The following is a 20985-nucleotide window of genomic DNA, read 5'->3' as shown; positions in this document are numbered from 1 at the left end:
TTACCTAAAGGGGTGTGGTTTGATCATGCAGGGAGAATGAGAAACAACAGATGGGTAGCTGAAGTGATACACTAATATGCCTAAAACAAGGAAGGTTTTCAACAAGTTGGGTAGAGCCTCTATGGAGAATTTATGGAAAAGCTTACATCACAGATCTCCCCTACTTCACAGATCTATCATTTCACCTGTGTGGCCACTACCTCCTGTCATTCAGGCCCCAACCCCTACATTCCTTAATAGTTGATAAGAGTGGGGAGAGAGGAGATGGAATTCATCACCTGGTGGCCAGCCCTCTAGAAATGATCCTGAAGGTTGCAGGGTGGAGTGGGGAGGGTGGAGGTAGAGAGGGAAACATGCAAAAGAACTGTACAGGACGGTGACTGCCTTAGAACCTATTTGGATTCCCCAAAGTGCCAAATTGAGTTTGTGAATAGGGAACAACACCTTCTAAGCAGTAATTTTGTAGTTTAGAAAATGCTTGAACTATCCTCCACAACCAACTCCAGTTTAACCTCTAATCCCTAAAACCCTCAGGCTGCAGGCTTAGAGAGGTGGAGTTCTGAACAAAGGGTGTGCTTCTTATGCAAGTCCTTGTCTGACTTTGGCTGTTTCACTGCCTGTCCCTGGATAGTGTTCTGAAAGGAGCCTTTTTGTCACTGTTGTTTTTCTAAAATACTGCACGGAGAGTCAAAAGACCCAAGAACTAATTCCATCAGTGCTACTGAGTGCGGAAAGGAAGAATAGGATGGAGAGAGAAACCAGTGAGCTTCAGAACTCTAACCTTACTGGATTGAAGGAGGAATAAGGGGAGATAATCATATGCTGCTTTGTGATAGTGGAGTGTCTCAGTACTGGACTTGGAAGAAAAAGACCTAAGTTCAAATCCCACCCTCTGAGACACCATTTGGGTGTTCATAGACAAATTACTCCACCTCTCAAAACCTGTTTCTTCACCTGTAAAATGAGAAAAATAATACTTTAATAATCTACTTCCCAAAGTTATTGAGGAAAAAAGTATTATCTAAATATCTATTGTTTACCTCATTCTCACCTTTCTTTTTTTAATGTAATTCACATAGAAACAGACCTGGGATAAGTTGCTTGTATAATTTGCATTAATCAATAAACCCACGTTCCTTAAGGATATTTGTCTGTAATTTTTGGTAGCTATGACCTAGGCCTGAATTGTCATTACGACACCTCAATTTCCATAAACAAATCCTCACGATTCCACCGTTTGATAAATGCTTTTTTGTGGACATATTGTTGGTGGAACTCATGTGGATGTCACCCATGATGGATCTTCTCATTCCATTGTTGGATCTTCAATATTTCGTAGGGTCCATCTGGAAGTAAAACAGTTCTGGCTACATTGAATAACTCCAGAGGCATGTACCTATTGTCCGCCCTTTACTGTTAATTGGTGAAGTGATGTCTTCTTGTTCCAAAAGTATTTCTATAACTTTTTAATTTCTTTATCATGTGCTCTGAACACACATTTAATGTGTGTTAAATGTGTTTTAAATATGTGGTAGGCAAGAAAAGGAGTTTTGATCTGGAGAGTTACAAGGATAATGAATTGATTCATAGGTCAGTCAACTAACTAGTGACTTCCCAAAATTAATGGTATTGTTGAGGTTTAGAGGTTTAGGGGTGCTGGGACCCCTAAATCACGATGTGAGGGTCCTGTCCAAATGAATTCGACACAAGCCTTCTTTCAGCCAAATGCAAGGTTCATTAAAGATCCACCATACTTATACACAAAAAAAAAAGAACCACCATACTGACAGGACTCTTAAGGAATCTAGGCATTTGTATTGCTAACTCAAGCAGGCCAGATCTTAAGAATCTGAGCACCTTAATGCAGGCCAGATGGAACTTATATGCAGAAAGACTGTGGGAGGGATCTAGCAGTGGTCAAGTAGTCTGGGGTGACTGGAGGAGGGGGTCTAAGGAGGATCTGGATGGGAGTGGCAAGTAAGCTGGGGTAACTGAGATAACACCAGGGACCTGGACCATGTGGCCAAGGGAGAATGAAGGCTAGATAGGATTAAGGGTGGGAAGTGGGGGGGGGAAGCATTGGGAGGTAAGACAATGGAAGGCTAGGCTAGGTTTAGGGTAACAGAGAATTGGGAGATTGGGCATAGGCAATAATGAAAGGCCAGTTGATAGGATTATAGCCTCAGGTGAACACCAGAAATTTGGCTATGTGGGAAAGTCCAGGGCTTTTCTTTTTGGGGTCCAGATCCCAAAGACATGGTCTTTTCCTTTTAGGGGATCAGATCCCATCTCTACCAGTGCAAAAAATGTAATTACTAGGCCCAGAGCAAAAGTGAGCCAGGCAAGGTTACATGTACTCAGTCCTTAGTCTAGGTTCAGTCAAGAGCTCTAAAGCTACATAAACTGAATAGATTCTCACTTAACTTCCCTGGGCCTCTGTTTCCTCAGCTATAGGCCCCTTCTATGATCTATTATCAACTAACAGCCTATCACTGCACACTAGACAGGAGAGGGAGGAACTAGTCTATGGAAAGGAAGGCATGGATTCAAAAGAGATTGTGGAAGTAGAATCCAAAGAACATAACAACTGATTAGATGTGAGAAGTGAGAGAGAGGGAAGATGTCTCTGGGGTAACAAACATGGGCAACTGGTGGATAATAGTACCATAAAAGAACCTGAGAAGTTTGAAGAAAGGATAAGTTTTAGGGGATAGATGAGAAGATCTGCTTCCCTGGCCAGTCTGTGACCAGGAGGATGTGAGAAGTGAGAGGCTTAAAAAAGAAAAGAGGAAAAACAGCTGTTGTAAGAGCATGTGAGGAGTTCTTACAGTTTCTGGCGACAAAGGGCTTTCATGTATTCTGCTTCATTTGTTCCTCCCTACAACCCTGTGGGGTGGGTAGTGCAGATACTATTATTCTCATTTCATAGATGAGAAAACTGACTCTTAGAGAGGTTAAGGTACTGTATTCTTTCTGGTATGCCATTTCTGCCTCCACATATATAATATGGTTGAAACAGCTGAACAGATGGCTGTACCAATGAATTGCTGGACAGATGGGGAATGGGATAAGGGTTGAGGTAAAGAAAAGAGGCTATCTCCCCACCCTAGCCCTACAGGTATGCCGATTAGTTCACAGGTGTGTCTGGGACTGAAAAGGGTTGGGATACTAGTATATTGTTTATGGTTCTGAATTGAAAGCTGCTCCAACCAGCTTCCATAAGTAGTACTCCATTCTAGACACCTTTTGGTGCTGCATATTAGGTAGATAGATAGAAACAAAGATAGAGATAGAGATATACATAGAGATGTGTGTGTGTGTGTGTGTATATTGCACATTAATAACCACCCAATTCCACTTGGAAGGCTGCAGGCAGCTAGTTTTGGCTTAACTTTACTGCTTCTGACATATTTCCTCTTGATTTTTCAAGCTGCCTTTTCCCCCAAAGGCTTTCAACACAAATGGCCTTTTGCTGGCCTTTTATTTCATTACATTGTTTATTTTGGTTTTGGGGGGGAGTTCATTGTTGTTGTTAGACCTGAATTGTGGCCAGACCTGAAATACAACATGAAAAAGGTCAGTGAAAAAGGTTTACAGGCTTTGTAGTTTCCTCAAGTGACAAGGCACCTTTTCTCCGACTTCAGGGCTAAGACATGTCACTGGACATTGATGCCTGTCTCACATTAGCAAGAATAGTTTATATCATTTTTGTCAATCATGACTCTCACAAACCCTATCAGGCATCATTGACCTTGTCTAGAAAATGCAAGTGGAAATGATCCACTCGGATGGAGGCCTGAGTAGTAACTGCCATATTCTCCAAGTCCCAAAGACCAAACCTATGAAGAAAGGATAGTTTATTTCATTACCATGGGGGGAAGCTTCAGGGGTGGGAATCTCTTCACCAATAGCAGATTTTAAGGTACAACCTGGTTTTGACTTAATGGGTAAGAGCTAGGGAGTTGCCTCAGCCAATTACTAAGTGTAAGGGGCAGAATGTAAACTTGGTTCTTCCTGATTCGAGCCTAGCGCTCTATCCACACTCTGCCTCATGCTGATGGGATCTGGACCCCAGAAAGGAAAAACCCTGGACTTTTCCACATGGCCAAATTTCTAGAGTTCCCCTGAGGCTATAATCCCATCAACTGGCCTTTCATTGTGGCTAGCCCAGTCTCCCAATTCTCTGTTACCCTCTGTTGTTTTATCTCCCTATGGCCTATGGCCACTTCCCACCCTTAATCCTAACTAGGCTCCATTCTCCCTTGGCCACATGATCCAGATCCCTGGCATTCTATTACCTCACAGTCCCCACAGACTACTTGGCCACTCCTAGATCCCTCCCACAGTGTTTCTGTATATAAGGTCCTTCTTGTGTCCATTAAGGTGCTCGGATTCTTATAATCTAGCCACTGCTCAGATTTTTACAATCTAGTCAATAGCTCACAAGTGCTCAGATTCCTTAAAAGTCTGGCTAATATGGCAGATCTTTAATAAACCTTGTCTTTGGCTGAAAGAAGGCTTGGGTTGAATTCTTTCAGGCAGGACCTGCATGTCATGATCTCAGGGTTCCAGCACCCCTAAACCTCTAGACTTCATCAATGCTGCCTCTATGCCCAAGCTCATGAGATTCATTATTCATACTAGTCAGGACCTACCTATAGTCTCTCAGGTAACTTGGTCAATGGGGAGAGGGAGGAGGTAGAAAGAGCTACTCCAGAAGCAATTTGTCTTTAGGGGCCTGGAATAGTTCCCTCCTGAATTTGGAGTCCTCTCCTACTTGACTAACTGACTCAGAATTGGTTGGCTATTTTTATATTGTAGCCAAGAGTCATGTCTTGCTCTTCTTCAACCAGTCACAAGATATTTCCTATATCATTTGTCTTTATCAAAGACTTAAAGCTCCTATGATCTTTTCAAATTTATTAAGGACTTATTCTCACCCAGTTTACTTTTGAGTGATTGATTCAGAGGAGATGTCTATACCTTCTGTAACTAATTGGGATGAGGGTAGACATCCTTCACAGACTTCAGATTCTGAGCAACTCAAGTATAGCATTTTCAGGCGTGAAGAAAAAAATATTTATTACTGTTGGTGAGCAGCTAATCCGATCCAGTCCAATAAATATTTATAAAGCATCTACTATGTGCCAGGCATTTTGCTAAGTGCCAGGAATACAGTTAATAAAAGAAAGACAGGCCCTATCCTCAAGGAGTTTGCAATCTAAAGGAAGAGCCAACACACAAAAGGAGTTAGGTAAGAGGGTGGGGGAGACACCAAAGGGCATATTCTTCCCTGGAGTTGAAATCAGGCAGACTAGAGTGAGCTGAATCCACCTAATTAGCAAAGCCTTTGTGGATAGAATTTTTTACTGTCCCCTGGTGGAAAGAAGGAGTAGTGTACTCTGACTCTTCAGAGAGGAACAGAGTCTCTGAGAAAGGTCATAGTGACACAATTTAGATCAGCTGGTCTCATTCTTTCATTTTACATATAAGGAAGGCCTAGAGAGAAGTGACTTAGAGAAAAGAGAATCTAAGAACATTAAAGCTAGTTGAGAATATTGAGATCATTCAAGGGACTGCAGGCTCTTTGTCCTTTCCCATTCTACTCTATCGTCTTATGATTCATCATAAGCCTCTTCATCCATTTTTATTATTAAATTCCAGTTCTTGGGGAAATTGCTGTTTGATAAAACATTTCTCCTCATGACAGCCTATCTCTGTGTGCCAACATTTTGTTAATTCATTCTATTGAAGAGATTGAGTTAGAGCACCTCAAAGTTCCTCTCCAGTTCAAAATCTATGATTGACTTTGCATTAACAGCATGTAGTGCAGTGCTTGGCACATAGTAGGGTGCTTAACAAATGCTCTTTGATTTTCAGTACTGGATATTTGATGATAAATACATTTAGACCACTATCATTATTCATTTTAAATGATCACAAGTTCCCCAAGAACGTTGTTATTGTTCAATCGTTTCCAACTCTTTGTGACCCCGTTTGGATTTTTTTTTTGGCAGATATACTGGAGTGGTTTGCCATTTCCTTCTCCAGCTCTTTTTGCAGATGAGGAACTAAATAAAGCAAACAGGGTTAAGTGACTTGTGCAGGGTCACACAGCTAGTAAGTGTCTGAAGTCATATTTGAACTCAGGTCTTTCTGACTCCAAGCTCTATTCACTGTACCAACTAGTTGCCCAAGAGCAGGGATTCTTATTTTCATCTTTGTATACCTGGTACCTGGTAAAAACTAGAATGATATAATGGGGAAAAAGCCTGATGTTGAGTCAAGAGAACCTAGGAAAGTACTGAGAAGAGAACTCTTAAGATATTCCTCTTGTCATTGGCATAGTCACAAGTGCTAGACTTGGAGTCCTGAGAACATATGTTTAAATCCCATTTCTGGAACTTATTCTTTGTGTGACCATGGGAAGGCCCTTAACCTCTCTGAGCCTCAGTTACTTCATCCATTAAACAGGGAGTAGTAACCCACTTGACAGAATTGTTTTGTTTTGTTTTTTTTGGCAATTGGGGTTAAGTGACTTGCCCAGGGTTACACAGCTAGTAAGTGTTAAGTGTTTAGTCTGAGGCCAGTCTTGAACTCAGGTCCTCTTGACTTCAGGGCCACCTAGCTGCCCCTCAGAATTGTTATGAAGATTCAATGAGATTATAGATGTCAAGTAGCATTGCACAGAGGAGGATGACTAAATGTTTGAGGAGTGGAATTGTACTGGAATGAATTGTCTGGACAAATTGAGGCACAGAGAAGCCAAAGAACCTATCCAAGATCATAAAATCACATTAGAGTTTGGGCCTGAATTCAGAGATTCTGACATCAAAACCACTATCTAAACCCCAGAACTCAGGAGGCATTCACAGCTGATCAACAATCTGGAAATTTCCAGATAGGCTGTGAGCATAGAGAAAAGAGGATGTGTTTAAGAGAAAGGGCTGACTTGCCTTTCTGAGCATTCTTGGCAGTCATTTGGTAGATGGTAGAGCTAATATGCAAGTCCACAAACTTGCTATTTGAAAAAACAAGCCCCTTTGAAGTGACTTATGAATAAGGGTTTTTTTTGTTTTTTTCTAACTTACACTATTCTTATGCGTAAGAGCTGCACCGTTGCTCCTGGGCAGAAGTATCGCTGATGTGGGTATGTTGACTGGCCACTGCATCAAATATTCACCAAGTCACAGATGGGAATCTCCAAAGAGTTTGCAGTGGTCTAGTGTATCCCCTGTGCTCTTCAGGAGGCATTTTCAAACCGAGCAGCAAGACGCAGCCACATCGAGGTATACCAGTGTGACTATTGACTTCAATTGCCGACCCATTTAAAACAGGTTAAATGGGGGCGTATTATAAATGAGCTGCCTGCTGTCATATGCATGAAATGAGCTGGCAGAAGATGTTGATTTCTCTGTTTCAATGGAGAGGGTTTTTTTTTTAATTTGGTTTGTTTTGGGCGACTTTAACGTCCTTGTTACTTGCAGCTTTTCTCTGTCGTAGTAGCCATTATCTTACTGATGTAATCTCCTGTCTTTTTTGGTGACATAAAGAGAAATAAGGATCTCTCTAGTGCTGACAACTGATTACTGGGGTTCAATAGGATTCATGACTAATAACCACAAACGTAGCACTGGCATGTCAATATCTTTTCTCTAACATAAGCAGGCCTTCTATTTCCAGCAGATACAGGATACCACATCAGCACAAACCTTGGTTCCCTTAGCTTTGTGCTTTAACTGAATTAACTAGTCCACAGAAAAGGAGGATGAATAGTGAGTGTGATATTTTTTTTCTAGAATGGTCTCCCCACTCAATGTTCCAATATACCAGCATTACGCTGTTAATAATGCAGGAATCCCCCTGCCTAGACCACTGGACTGGAAGTCAAACAAACTGGCTCTACCACTGACAACCAGTTTGACCTTGGACAAATCACTAAACTTCTCTGGGCCTCAGTTCCCTCATCTGCAAAATGAGGGAGTTGGACCAGATGATCTCTAAAGTCCTTTCCAGTGTGTCTTCCTTCAACCAAAAAAGTAATAATATTGATTATAGATAATCACTTAAAAATACAAACAGATACCAGATCCAGAATCCTGCAGGCTATACCTTAGGCAACTTTTCCCCCTCTGCCCCCAAGCCAGCTTTTTGCCTTATCTCACCTTTTAAACCTGTAGAATACTTAAATATTCAATAGAAGGACCATAGACCATTCTAGTCCAACCTTTCCATTTTATAGATGAGGAAAGTGAGACCCAAAAGATAAAATGACTTGTCCAACATCTTCCACACAGGTAGTAAAAAGGCATGATTTGAACCCAGGATTGCTGACTCTGACCCTCTTTCCACTACATCGGGCCAACTTCTATTTATGCCTGACCCTTTCTGCCATCCCCACCTCAGAACTGAGAATTCTTTGAATGGCAACTTTTTTTTTAAGTGAGGCAATGGGGTTAAGTGACTTGCCTAAGGTCACACAGCTAGGACACGTCAAGTGTTTGATCTGAGGCTGGATTTGAACTCAGGTTCTCCTAGCTTCAGGGCCGGTGCTCTATCCACTATGCCACCTAGCTGTCCCTGAATGGCAACTTTTAATTCTCTTTTCTTCCCTATACTTATGTCCATCGCCACATTGGCCATATTCTTAAAATGGTACTGTTGATTGGTTCGTAACTGTTCCTCACTTTAAAGCAAATACGATGTGTAAACAGACAAAGGGGATAATCCTTTACTTGACCAAATGAATCTTTCATATCTCTGGAGGTCTTTAAGAAACAGGTGGGTAACCATTTGTCAGGGATGTCACCGAAGGGATGCCTGTCAAATAAGGCTTGAACCTGCTAACTTCTGAAGTCTCCTCAAGTTCTGTGATTCTTTTTTTTTTATTTTTTTTTTCAAGTTCTGTGATTCTAATGTTAATTTTGGTTGTAGTGGGAAGAATGAATGCTAGACTTGGAGCAAAGTGAGGACTGGAGTCAAATCCTTGCTCAGCTGCTTATTAACTTGTGACTACAGGCAAATTCATTAAATTCTCTAAACCTCAGTTTCCTGATCTATAAAATGGGGATAATAACACTTGTACTATCTGCCTACCCAACGTGGTTGATGTGAGGTAAAGCGCTTTGCATGCTTTAAAGTGCTATATAAGTACAAGTTATACTTATTACCAAGTGACTTCCTGGAGGAAGGTCACACAGCTAGTAATTGGCACTATATAAATGTGTTATTATAATTACAAAAAGATTTGCTCCAGGGTTCTTTTAAATTTTAATGGTTTTCAATTTACAAAAATTTGATTTGCAGACAACTTTTCAGAAATGAGTTTACTGTTGTAATGGTGGGGCCTTACCCTCTCTCGGAATCTTAAACCTTAACCCCATGATTCCATTTGGTGGCCCTTTCCCAGGTGGGTATGGAAATAGCATTAAGTGAAGGGAAAATTCCTGTGTAGACTTAGCCATCAGGACTGCCTGCAGTAGTCAGGGGTTGGACTGGCTCCGTGACTGACACAGGGTCAGTGAATTGTGCCCCTTGATTAAAGTGAGGAGCTTGGGGCCCATGTGAATTGCATGCAGCAGGATGCAGGCATTGGAGGCCGACTGAGCCTCAGGCACACTGCACTGCCTTGGCAGCTTTCCTTTTTAAGCTTCATGTTGGCTTGTCAACCTCATCATCCTTAACCAGTTAAACAAACAATTTATTAGACTGGCAATCTATCTGGCCACTGTTACTTTAGTCAGAGAACTGTTGGATTTTCTTCTTTAAATGATACTCTAATAAGTTCTCCAGAAGAAAGAGGGCATGTGTGTCTGCATATGTAGGTGTGGTATGCATGTGTGATATCAGGAATTACTCTCCTGGTCATGAACAGTCAGGCATATTAATATCTTGGTCATTTTTTTTTTATCTAGTAGTTTATTAAAACAGTTTTGAGTTTTCTAAAATAAAAGCATTTTTCAATGCCAGCCGGATGTAGTAGATCAGAAATACCTGGGTTCAAGTCTTCTTTCTGATGTATGTGGGAAGGTATGTGTCGATAATGACCATTAGCAAGTCATTTAACTGCACAGTGCCCCACCCCAGCAACTCACTAAGATTGTAAGTTACAGATGACTTGCCTATATGTGCCTACTGAGGGTTTTTCCCCAACTAGAGCTCTCTACTTTGATGAAATCACAGGTCTGGACCAAAAAAAAAGTTTTTTAAGGTGTCATCATCATCATCATATCATGATGAAAAAATTGAAGCTCAGAAAGAGTTGGATTCATCTTTAAGTGGAAATCATGAAAATGTTACCCTTTCATGCACTCATCTCCATGGATATGAATGTCTTCATTCATCAGCAGTGGAAGGAACCTTAGGGATGACTTAGTCCAAATGTTTCTCCCTCCCTTTTACTCTTCATGCTCAAAATAACTTTTCTATATAATCTGTCTCTTTTTAAAAAATCAAACATCTACAAAATCAAGCCTGCTTTTCTGAAGACTATTCCAATCAAGGTTAAATGCATGTTTAACTTGAAATCTCTTTTAAAAAAGGTAAAAATTTCTTTCTAAAAAGTTAGGCTAGGGAGCAGCTAGGTGGTGCAGTAGACAGAGTACCAGCCCTGAAGTCAGGAGGCCCTGAGTTCAAATCTGACCTCAGACCAAACACTTGACACTTACTAGCTGTATGACCCTGGGCAAGTCACTTAACCCCAATTGCCTAAAAATTAAAAAATAAAAAGTTAGGCTAAGATGGTATTTAAAAATAATTCCTTCTGGTTAAAAGTGAAGCAATGGAAAGATCTTACTACAAGGATATTCTCTGGATTGATTGCATTTCATTGTATTAAATGCTGTGGAAAGTGCTTTGGAAAATATAAAGGACAATATAGATCAGAGGTTCTTAGCCTGCAATCCAGGGATAGATTTCAGGGGTCCATGAATGTGGATGGGGAAAAAAAATGACATCTTTATTTTCGCTAACCTCCATGTACCTTGAGGACAGCTAGGTGGGGAAATGGAGTCAAGAAGATTCATCATCCTGAGTTCAAATCCAGCCTCAGAACTTACTAGCTGTGTGACCCTGGGCAAGTCATTTGACCCTGTTTGCCTCAGTTTCCTCATCTGTAAAATAAACTGGAGAAGGAAATGGCAAACCACTCCAGTCTCTTTGCCAAGAAAAACCCAAATGGGGTTGTGAAGAGTTGGAAACAATTGAACAACATAGCCTGCAATCCAGTGCCACTGGTCTCCTTTCTGTTCCTCATAAGAGATGCCACATCTCCAGACTACTGGAATTTTCACCAGCTGTCACTCCATGCCTGGAATTCTCTCTCACTGTATGTCAGCCTCCTGGCTTCCCTGGTTTCCTTCGTGTCCCTAAAACTCCATCTTCTACAGGAACCCTTTCTGGAGTCCCCTTAATGGTAGTGTTCTTCCTCTATTGATTATTCCCAATTTATCTTGTATGAATCTTATTTATAGATAGATCATTTTCATGTTGTCTTCCCCATTAGGCTGTGAATTCCTTGTGAGCAGGGATTGTATTTTGCCTTATCCTCATTGCTTAGCGCAGTGCATAGAATGTTATAAGTCATTAATAGATACTCATTGACTGAATGACTAATCTTTAACTGAAATTTATTTTTCAATAATTACTTCAAAATAAAACATTCTGAGATGTCCATAACTTCACCAGAATGCCAACAGAGTCTATGACACACAAAAAGGATGAGAATCCCCAAATAGATTTAATTTGAAGCAACCTATCATGGTAGATATGGAGATAGAATAGATAGAGATAGATAAAAATGAAAGCTTTTTGAGGGCATGGGCTATTTTCCTGTTTTATCTTGTTATATTCAGCACCAGATGTATCAAAATAAACAGGCATTTAAGAAATACTTGTTGAATGAATGAATGAAAGTACTATCATTGCTATTATTTTCAGTGTGCTCACAGTAAAGTCATGCTGAAACGATTCACTGCAGTGTGGATATAGAGCCCTGGCTTCTCTTGGGATCAAGCATAGGCAAATCCTATCAAGGTATTGAAAGGCTATAAGTAAATGCCCAGTGACAGACTGGTGATCACCTGTGGTCTGAGGACCAGCCTAGTTAAATTTGAAGACAGCTGGCAACCAAAAAATGAATGTCAGCTACAGTGATGCACGAGGACTGTCTACTAAGGCAGAGAGGGGTTTCAATCTGTATTTTAGCAAAGGGAAGGAACTACATCAGTGTGATCACAGCTCTGTGAAGTGTTTCTTCTATTGTTGTTCAACTGAAAATTACATACATTTTCATTTAACTTTCAGTCCTTACTTTTTGTCATTTAGATGTTTCAAACCACTATCCATAGGTGTTCCAGGTTAGTAGGTATCCATTCCAGCTCAATCTTGTTAGGTATGCTAGAGAGAGAGAGAGGGCAAGGTTGCAGTCAAATATGGGTCAGACTGGATGGCCTGTGAGACCCCTTCTAACACTGAGTGTCAGGGAATTATTAAGCGGTGTCTGTGGGCTCAAAGCAGGGAAAACATAGTAAAAAGGCACAATCTCTGCCTTCCAGGAGACTTTTCAGGGATTCTGTAAAAAGTGTACATTCCTACTTTTTTTATATCTCCAGGGAGAAACTAAGGCTTCTGGGGGTTTTTTTGCCCTTACAATCCCACTCATCCAGTTCTTTGAAGATTAATCTACTTGACAATGTAAATAGAAAAACAAAAACATCTATTAAATCCAAAACTCACACCTAGAATTGCCACCTGCAAAAGGTAGACAGAGGTCCTATTTATATGCCTGACTGATTTGGAGACCAAATCTTGGATGTTACAGTTCATCACTTTTTTTAAGGATGTAAGCATACTGATCTGTAACATGAAGAGTCAGTCAGTGATTGGACCTGCTGCATTTCTGAGTTAAGGTAGTTCACCCCTCCTTAAGTAGCCGCCTGGCTCCTATTCTCACAGCTCGACATATGCCAGGTTTAGCGCAGACCTGTTATTGGTTTAGCCCAAAGGCATCAGATTCATGTCAGTGTTCACAGATCTCATGAGCACAACCAGATTAAACATTTATTAAGCACCTACTATATACCAGCCACTCTGCTAAGGACTCGGTACACAAAAAAAGGTAAAAGATGGTCCCTGCTTTCAAGGAACTCACAATCTAATGGCAAAGACAGCATGAAAACAATGATATACAATCAAATTACATATAGGATAAATTAGATATAATCAACAAAAGTAAATTATGTTGGAATGAATATAAGAATGAGGGAATGATCGCTGGACTTTGAGCTGGAAGGAAACATGGAGCTCATAGGAACTTCAGTCTGTGAGTAGAAGAGTTGTAGGAAGTCATCTGGTCCAACTTCTCTTCTTCATCACCCTCCCATCTTACAGATGAAAGCTGAAGCCCAGAAAAGTGAAATGACTCACCCAGGTTCACACAGGCAATAAAAAGCAAAATCAGGATTTGAATCCGGAACTCTCCCTAGTGTGCCAATCCTTCCCACTTTCAGCCTAACCCCCTTATTATGCAGATGAAGAAACTGAAGCCCAGAGAAGAAAAATGAGCCTGGCCCAATGTTGCACAGGCATCCAACGGCAGGTGTGGAATTTTATTTTACTCCAAATGCAGGGCTCATTATACTATAAATCTTTTTGATGGAAGTAGAAAGAGGGTGGGAATCCTTTTAAATATCCATACAAAGCTGGTCAGACTTTGACTTCACTGTATCACCCATATCCTGTCCCTCAACTTCCTTCATTTCTCCTTTTTTGCCAACAAGATCGATGACATGGTCATGTAACAGCTCAGCAGGGGTCCCACCAGGTATTGTGCCCTTTCCCCTGGGCTCCTAGCATCTGCTGCCAACTGGTACACACACCCACCCTCTTTTCTGGTGGTTGGTATGTGCTCCAGAAATGACCAGAAGTGGTCATACTTCTACTGATTTAAGCTAGACCCAAAGTTCCTTGTTCTCTAAAGAAATGATAGGAGAATTTCAAAAGATAAGTTTCTACCAGTTCAGCCTATGCAGTGAGAATTAAAATGCTTTTCTACTGAGTGGCAAAGAAAGAGAGAGATGAAAAGGCATGTCAGCCAAGCCTGTCCCTTCTTGGTCTTCAGTCAGAGCTGCCTCATCAGCTTCCAGAGTGTTTGGTGCTTTCTCACAGCAGGAGATTAAAATGCTTTTTTTCTAGACATGATAGCTTAGGCCCTCCCCACACAGTAGGGAACTGTCTGTCTTCCACTGAAATCATTCATCTTTGTTTACATTTCTTTCTTACATTTCTGTTCAGAGGTGGTATATGATGGCATCTGCATAGATGGTAGAGGGGTAGCAAAGGTTGGGAAGAAGAAAATGATGATAGCAGGACTCCTCACAACACCTCCCTTGTGTGCTGGAAAAATTGTCAGTTTATCTGTCAAGATTAGAGTTCCTTCTTCAGTAAGTAGAGGTATTCGGACTAGAGATGTTGGTTAACAAAATAGTGCTATAGATCCTATGACACTAAAGTGAGAGTCAGGAGAACTGGGTTCTGCCAGCTGTGTGTCCTTGGGCAAATTGCCTATGTTCTCTGGTCCTCAATTACTTCATTTGTAAAATGGAAGGGATTAGATTAAGATTAGATTAGACTAAGGTGCTGATGAAAACTGGTTAGAGGTGCCCTGCTCCCAATGGAGGAAGAGTCATAGGCCAACAGAAACAGCCAAATGAATGATAAATCCACAGCTGCAGCCTCTGACACCAACTGAATTCTGCTGCCTCAGCCATCCCCTCACTATGCCATCTGTTAATGCCACTCCAGCTAAATTCTGGCTCCCCTGTCCATGGGAACCTTGGATTCTGCCCCTAGGTCTGAGAACTCTGATAGGTGAAATTTTGTCTTATCTCGCCTAGAACCAGGCCAACTTGTCTTTTCTATTCCATCTCCTTACTGTTTGTGCTTTCTCACCCTCCCTACTAGTTCCTTTATATGTATTTCCTTCCCCCATTAGAATGTAAGCTCTTTGAGGGCAGGAACTGTCTTTCTTGCTTATATTTGTATCCCTAGTACTTAGCACAGTGCTTGACACATAGTATTTAATAAATGTTTGTTCTGTCATCTTTCTCTCCATCTATTTTCTATCTATCTATCTATCTATCTATCTATCTATCTATCTATCTATCTATGTGTTTATTAATCTTTACTGTTGAGGTCAGAACTGGGAGAGCAGTTCAGGTGTGAAAGAATTCACAGACTTCTCTTAGCCATTCGTTGGGAGCTTTAACATGTAAGCAACATAGGTCTCCTTAGCAAGAAAGCTAAACAAGAGGGAGTTATGCTCATATAGAGGCTTCAGAATGATGATGTAGTTTTAGGGGTTTTATGGAGTTTAAAGATAAGACAGGGGGACACAGGATAAGAGAAAAAAAATAATTCTTTTGGTACAAGTTAAGGAGAAGTTTTATGGTACTTCAAGATAAGGGGAAAAGGAATTTAGGATGCCCTCAAGCTCAGGAGGGGCCTCACAAAGTACTGGAAAAGCAACCCTTAATATTCTTTTTAACCCTCAGGGTACTGTTTATATCCACATCATCTACCTAACTATTTACCCAAGTGGGACATCCATGCATAATAGTCTCCTCACTCTAGAATGGTACATTTATTAAAGGCTTCAGCCTCCCTCTGTCTATTTCAAGATGAAACTACATAGATTCTACACTTCCTTGGGTCACCTCAGATTGATGGATGTTCTAGATAGAGCTGATTTTTCAAACTGGGTTTCCATGTGCAGCTTTATTTCCCAGAACTGAAGAAAGAGTAGAAGACAAATACGGCAGCCAAGTCAAGCCCATGTCTTCTTGTATGCTTTTTGTGTAAGTGTTCCATCAATGGGTTCTACGCTGTTAAAAAGCCTTATGTATGACTCTGTTCTCTTTGGGATAAAATACAACTCTGCTGGTTGGCATTTGATATCCTTAACAATATGACTTGGGGTTAGGTTTCCAGATGTTATTCCCCTTAATGGATGCTATATTCCAGCTGAACTGGTCTATTTGCTATTTCCTGAACATGTCATTCAATCTCCTCCCACTATGCTTTCAAACAAGTTGTCCTGAATGACTGGAATAGACTCTCTTCTCGTCTTTCCTCTATAGAATCTTTAGCTTTCCTCCAAGATCAGTTCAGAGGTCCCCTTCCCCACCCGCAGAAGCTTTCTCATATCCCCGTAGTTGTTAGCATTCTCTCCCTCCTCAACTTGTCTCTTATTTACAGATAGTGTCCCACAGGGATGCCATCCCTGAGACAATTCCTTTTGATTTAGTGGCCAGCACGGTCTGGATTGTTTGGATTGCAGACATGATATCAGATATTGGAGCAGTGCACAGGACTCAAAGGTGAAGGGGAAAGAAAGGCAGAGAAATGGCAGCTAGGAATGGCGCACATCCACACCAGTAGCTCTTTGTCATTGTCAGAGTCAGACTTATGGCACCTTATGAATATCTGGCGCATTTGAGCAGTACCCCTTTTCAACGCAGGAATAAACAGGGATTGGCATGAGCCAATCCATGGAGCAGAGTTCTGGAATCCGAGGGCAGCACTTCTGGGAGCGACCCCTGAAGCCAGGAATGCTTCTGTTCAGTTTCCCATGCAGCTGAAACAATGAAAATCACCCAGTTTGTACAGCGCTTTCCAGCCTCAGTGTGGATAAGCCACTGCGGGTCATTGGCTTCACGCTGCTTTTGCTTTCCTGGGAGCTGATAGTTTTATTATAAGAAACCCAACATTGGGGTCAATTATTGGTAGCTGGAAGAATGAAGAAAGTAGAAATGAATTCCAACTTGAAAGGGGTGGAACAACCCAACTTCGGGGGCAGGTCTTGGTACTCTGGAGACTAAAGAAAGTAGAAATGGACTCTAACATGAAAAGGGCTGACCCCTGAGTGACATACCATGATTAACACTAACTCCTAGATCAAAGGTTCTTAGCTTGGGCTCCATGAAGTTCTTTTTTTTTAATATATAATTTGATAATGTGACTTAATATAATTTATTTCCTTTGTAATCCTATGCATTTTATTTTATGCATTTAAAAACATTGTTCTGAGAAGCGATCCATAGCCTTCTCCAGACTGCCAACACTAAAAAGTCAAGAACCTCTGTTCTAGACAAAGAACCTGGGATGAAACTGTGAGGGATGAAACGCTGGATGATTGACTGTTACTTATTCCAAATCCTGAAGCCTCAGAAAAAAGCAGGTCTCTGTAAAAGGAACATACAGAATACACTCATTACATACACCTGATACATATTGTATCCCTCAGGAGATGAAACTTCTTGAGGACAGGGACTACTATTATTCATCTTTTTCTTTGTATCCTACCACAATGATTTGCATGTAGTAGGTCCTTAATAAATATTTGATGATTACATTTTATTGAAGTGAGTCGTAGTTAGGTTAAAGTCATAGAATTTTAGAGTTGGAGGGGACCTTAGAGGCAATGTTTGACCCATACCTGAAAAAAAGATCCCTACTATGACATCCTTGACATGAAGTCACTCAGCCTCTGTTTAAAGACCTCCAGTTAGGGGAGATACCCACCACCTGCTGAGGCAAGTCATTCTACTTTGGGCTAATTCTAATTGTTAGGAAGGTTTTTGTGACTTAAAGTCTAACTTTTCTTCATCGCATCTTCCACTGTCGTTGCTCCTGGTTCGGCCCTCTGGGGCCAAGCAGAACTTCTTTCTATTCCTCAAAATCCAGAACTGTGAACTATTCTGGTGTAGAGGAGAGAGGATCCTACCTATCTCCCACATTGACTATGAGGCATGATGGAGAACTGGCAAAGGTAGGAGTAGCCAAATCTAGAGGTAGCCTCTCTACACCGGGCCATTGTAGACCTTGCTTCCTCCTTTGGAAGTTGCCTGAAGACTGTCAAGTCCCAGATTCAACATCCTTCCTGCTTATGTTCTTAACTATCCCTTCCCCCAAACCCAGGTATCTTATGAAAGACCTCAGACCTTCCCTACTGCTTTAAGCATAAGCAGAGTGGCTTGTCTGACTTTTTTTTTTAAATACCCCCAAGTCCCAAAACTACTGCTCAGAACTAGGACACAAGTTCAAATAGCAGGAGAAATAGAATTTTTCTCTTCTAGCATTTTTACCCTTATACTCATCTTTAACATAGGTTGAGCTCTTAGAGCACGTATGGTTTCATGCAAGACAATTGTCTTTGCTACCGATTAATAAAGACATTTCCCCCACATTTTCTGCATCCATGGTATTTTGTCCCACTTGTGGGCTCAGAGACAATATCCAATCCTTTAGTCAATATATACGCAATAAAGATCTATTAGATGCCCAACACTGTAAAGACAGAGTCAGGGATGCAAAAGGGAAGTATAATACTTGCTAGCCTGGCCCCCACTCCCTGAAAACTGAGTATACATATCACCCAATCTCCCGGGGATTTCCAGTACCCTTAAATGGGATTTGAGGGTAACTAGACTTGTGGCAAATGGCTGATGATGCTCCTTCAGGTGTAGGTGAAGTCCTGATGTTTGTCTCGCCTTTGGACTTCAATGATTCTGGAAGAGTGAGTGAAGTTGACAACTTTGTGCAACTTGCCTCACTTAAATCCTTAGGATGTCATTGGTCCTCTTCAAAGACAAGGACAAACAGTAGGAAAACAGAGTGCTCTGCATCCTAGCTCCATTTAACTACTTTTAGCTTTGACAAAGAAATAAATACTTACAAATATGCAAATTCACTCCCCAACGCTTGAGGCTTAATTCTTTCCTCCCCAACCACCTCAGTTTCAGGGAAGAGAAATAGGATTAGGTTCATAGCTTAGTTCAGTTTCTTAAATTGCAATTCCAAAATCCAAGTCTCAGAGCTCAAGTTCAAGGCACCCAGGCTTCTCTAGGTCTGGCTGGCTGGTTGCAACAGCTCACCTGGAATCTTGGCTCCAAGATCACCATAGCTCAAACTCCCAGGTCAAGTGAGGATCTTCAGTGGCACCTGAAACTGAGAAGGACAAATGAAACAGAATACAGACCCCAGACCCATTTCTTGGAGCTGGGATGAAAGGGAGAGACGAGAAGGTATCTTCCTCTTCCCATTCAGTTCACAGCTCACGTTCTTCACCCTCTGGATGAAGCAGGAAAGAGAGTGATTGTCTCGATCTGGCCAGTTTTAATACAACTAATCAAAGGAAGTTACTCCAATTTACATGGTAGGAAGAACAACAGGAAGTGGAGCGCTTCCATGTTGTTCTAGACAAAGAACCTGGGATGAAACTGCGAGGTATGAAGTGCTGGAAGATTGACTGTAACTTATTCCAAATCCTGAAGCGCTTCTATATTAGGCAATCTGGGCACGTGCAGGGAGAGCCCCCCTACAGAAGCATAAGACATGTCTCTGCCCTGAAGGAGCTTGTATATAATCTAAGTAGCAATAAACATATAATCTACTTACACGAAATCAAGAACCATTCAGCATATAATTTAAAGTACTACTCTATTACAATGAAGTACAATTTGGAGTGCTATAGGAGCCCAGAGATGGGAGATACCACTTCAGGCTGAAGGAGGAATAAATTGAACTGAGTCTTGATGGATTTCTGTATAGCATTCTGCATGATTCCATATGAAATGCAGCACTAAATCAAGGCTTTTTAGGATGGTAATGAAGACGAGGAAACAACACGGTATGGTATTGGATGGAATGCTAGATTTAGAGGCAAGAAAACCTGAATTTGAATCCATTCTCAGATGCTGAAAGTTGTATGACCTCAGGCAAGACACTGTGAACCTCTGTGAACCTCACTTTTCTCCATCTATAAAATAAGGATTGTAATAGCAAGTGCCTCAGAGGATTGTTGTGAGGATTCAAAGAAATAATATGCATATTATTTCACTTGCAACCCCTATTACATCATATAAATATAAGAGGAAGAGAAGCAGGAAAAGCAGGAGAAGGAGAGGAGGAGGAGGAGAAGGAAGAAGAAGAAGCTGAGAAATCAACAATGATGCTGTTAACAATGACCAAATTTACCAAGTTTTGGTACTGCCTTTCAAGAAGTTCAATGCCCACCTGGTTTCTCGTTTTAGCTCACAATGTAGTTCATTGAAATGTGTCCTGCAGCTCGAGTTTAGGGAGCTGGGTTCTGCTCCACTGGGTGACTAGGGAGCAGTCATTTCATTGCTCCTGGTCTTAGGTTTCCTGTCAGTAAAATGGAAATAAAACCTCTGTTCTCTCCTTACCTCTAGGGAGGTATTTGTGAGGAATAATAAGACAATGTCTATAAAGTGCCTTAAGTACTTCGGGGAAAGATACTGGCGAAATACCAAATGATAATAATAACACCATCATCACTATCCACATTATTCATGGACTGAGAGGGGGAAGCATCTGCTGATGGTTTCCTTGCTCTGTGGGAAGAAGACTTCAGCTGTATTTCTCATTTCAAATCTATAACCAGTGTCAACTATGTTTTATGTAATAGGTCAAAGCCAGTAAATACATTATATTGGAAGTGGGACATCCATCCGTAAGCCTTTAATGAAGCTTGAATTTGGATGTCTAACAAGAAGAGGAAATGTACAAAGTTTTCCTGTTTTTCATTAAACAACGAGAAATGAGTCTACTGCTAATTATCCTATTATGAACGATGCTCAGAGTGAGGAGACCAGAGGGTTAACAGTGCTTGGACATGTTCTTTTGTGCCATGGGTTATTCTCCCTCTACTTCTAAAGAGGTATAAGCTATCCTAGAATGCGTTTCCAACCTTCTCCTCCCTCCTTCTTTCATTCTTCAGTATTACCCTCCTTTTAACTTCCTGGATAGAAGGGACCGCAGAAATCATCTGGTTCGACATCTTGGTTTTACAGAGGAGGAAGTAATATACCCAAGGTCACTGGTAGTAAATAGCAAAGTTGGGACTGGACCCAGGGCTTCAAATTGTAAAATCCAGTGTATACTTTACTATCCTATTTCTCAATTTTC

The sequence above is a fragment of the Phascolarctos cinereus genome, unplaced genomic scaffold (genome assembly GCF_003287225.1).
Source record: "Phascolarctos cinereus isolate Bilbo 61053 unplaced genomic scaffold, phaCin_HiC Scaffold_2;HRSCAF=192, whole genome shotgun sequence".
NCBI lineage: Eukaryota > Metazoa > Chordata > Mammalia > Diprotodontia > Phascolarctidae > Phascolarctos > Phascolarctos cinereus.
Note: the sequence above shows the minus strand (reverse complement) of the source record.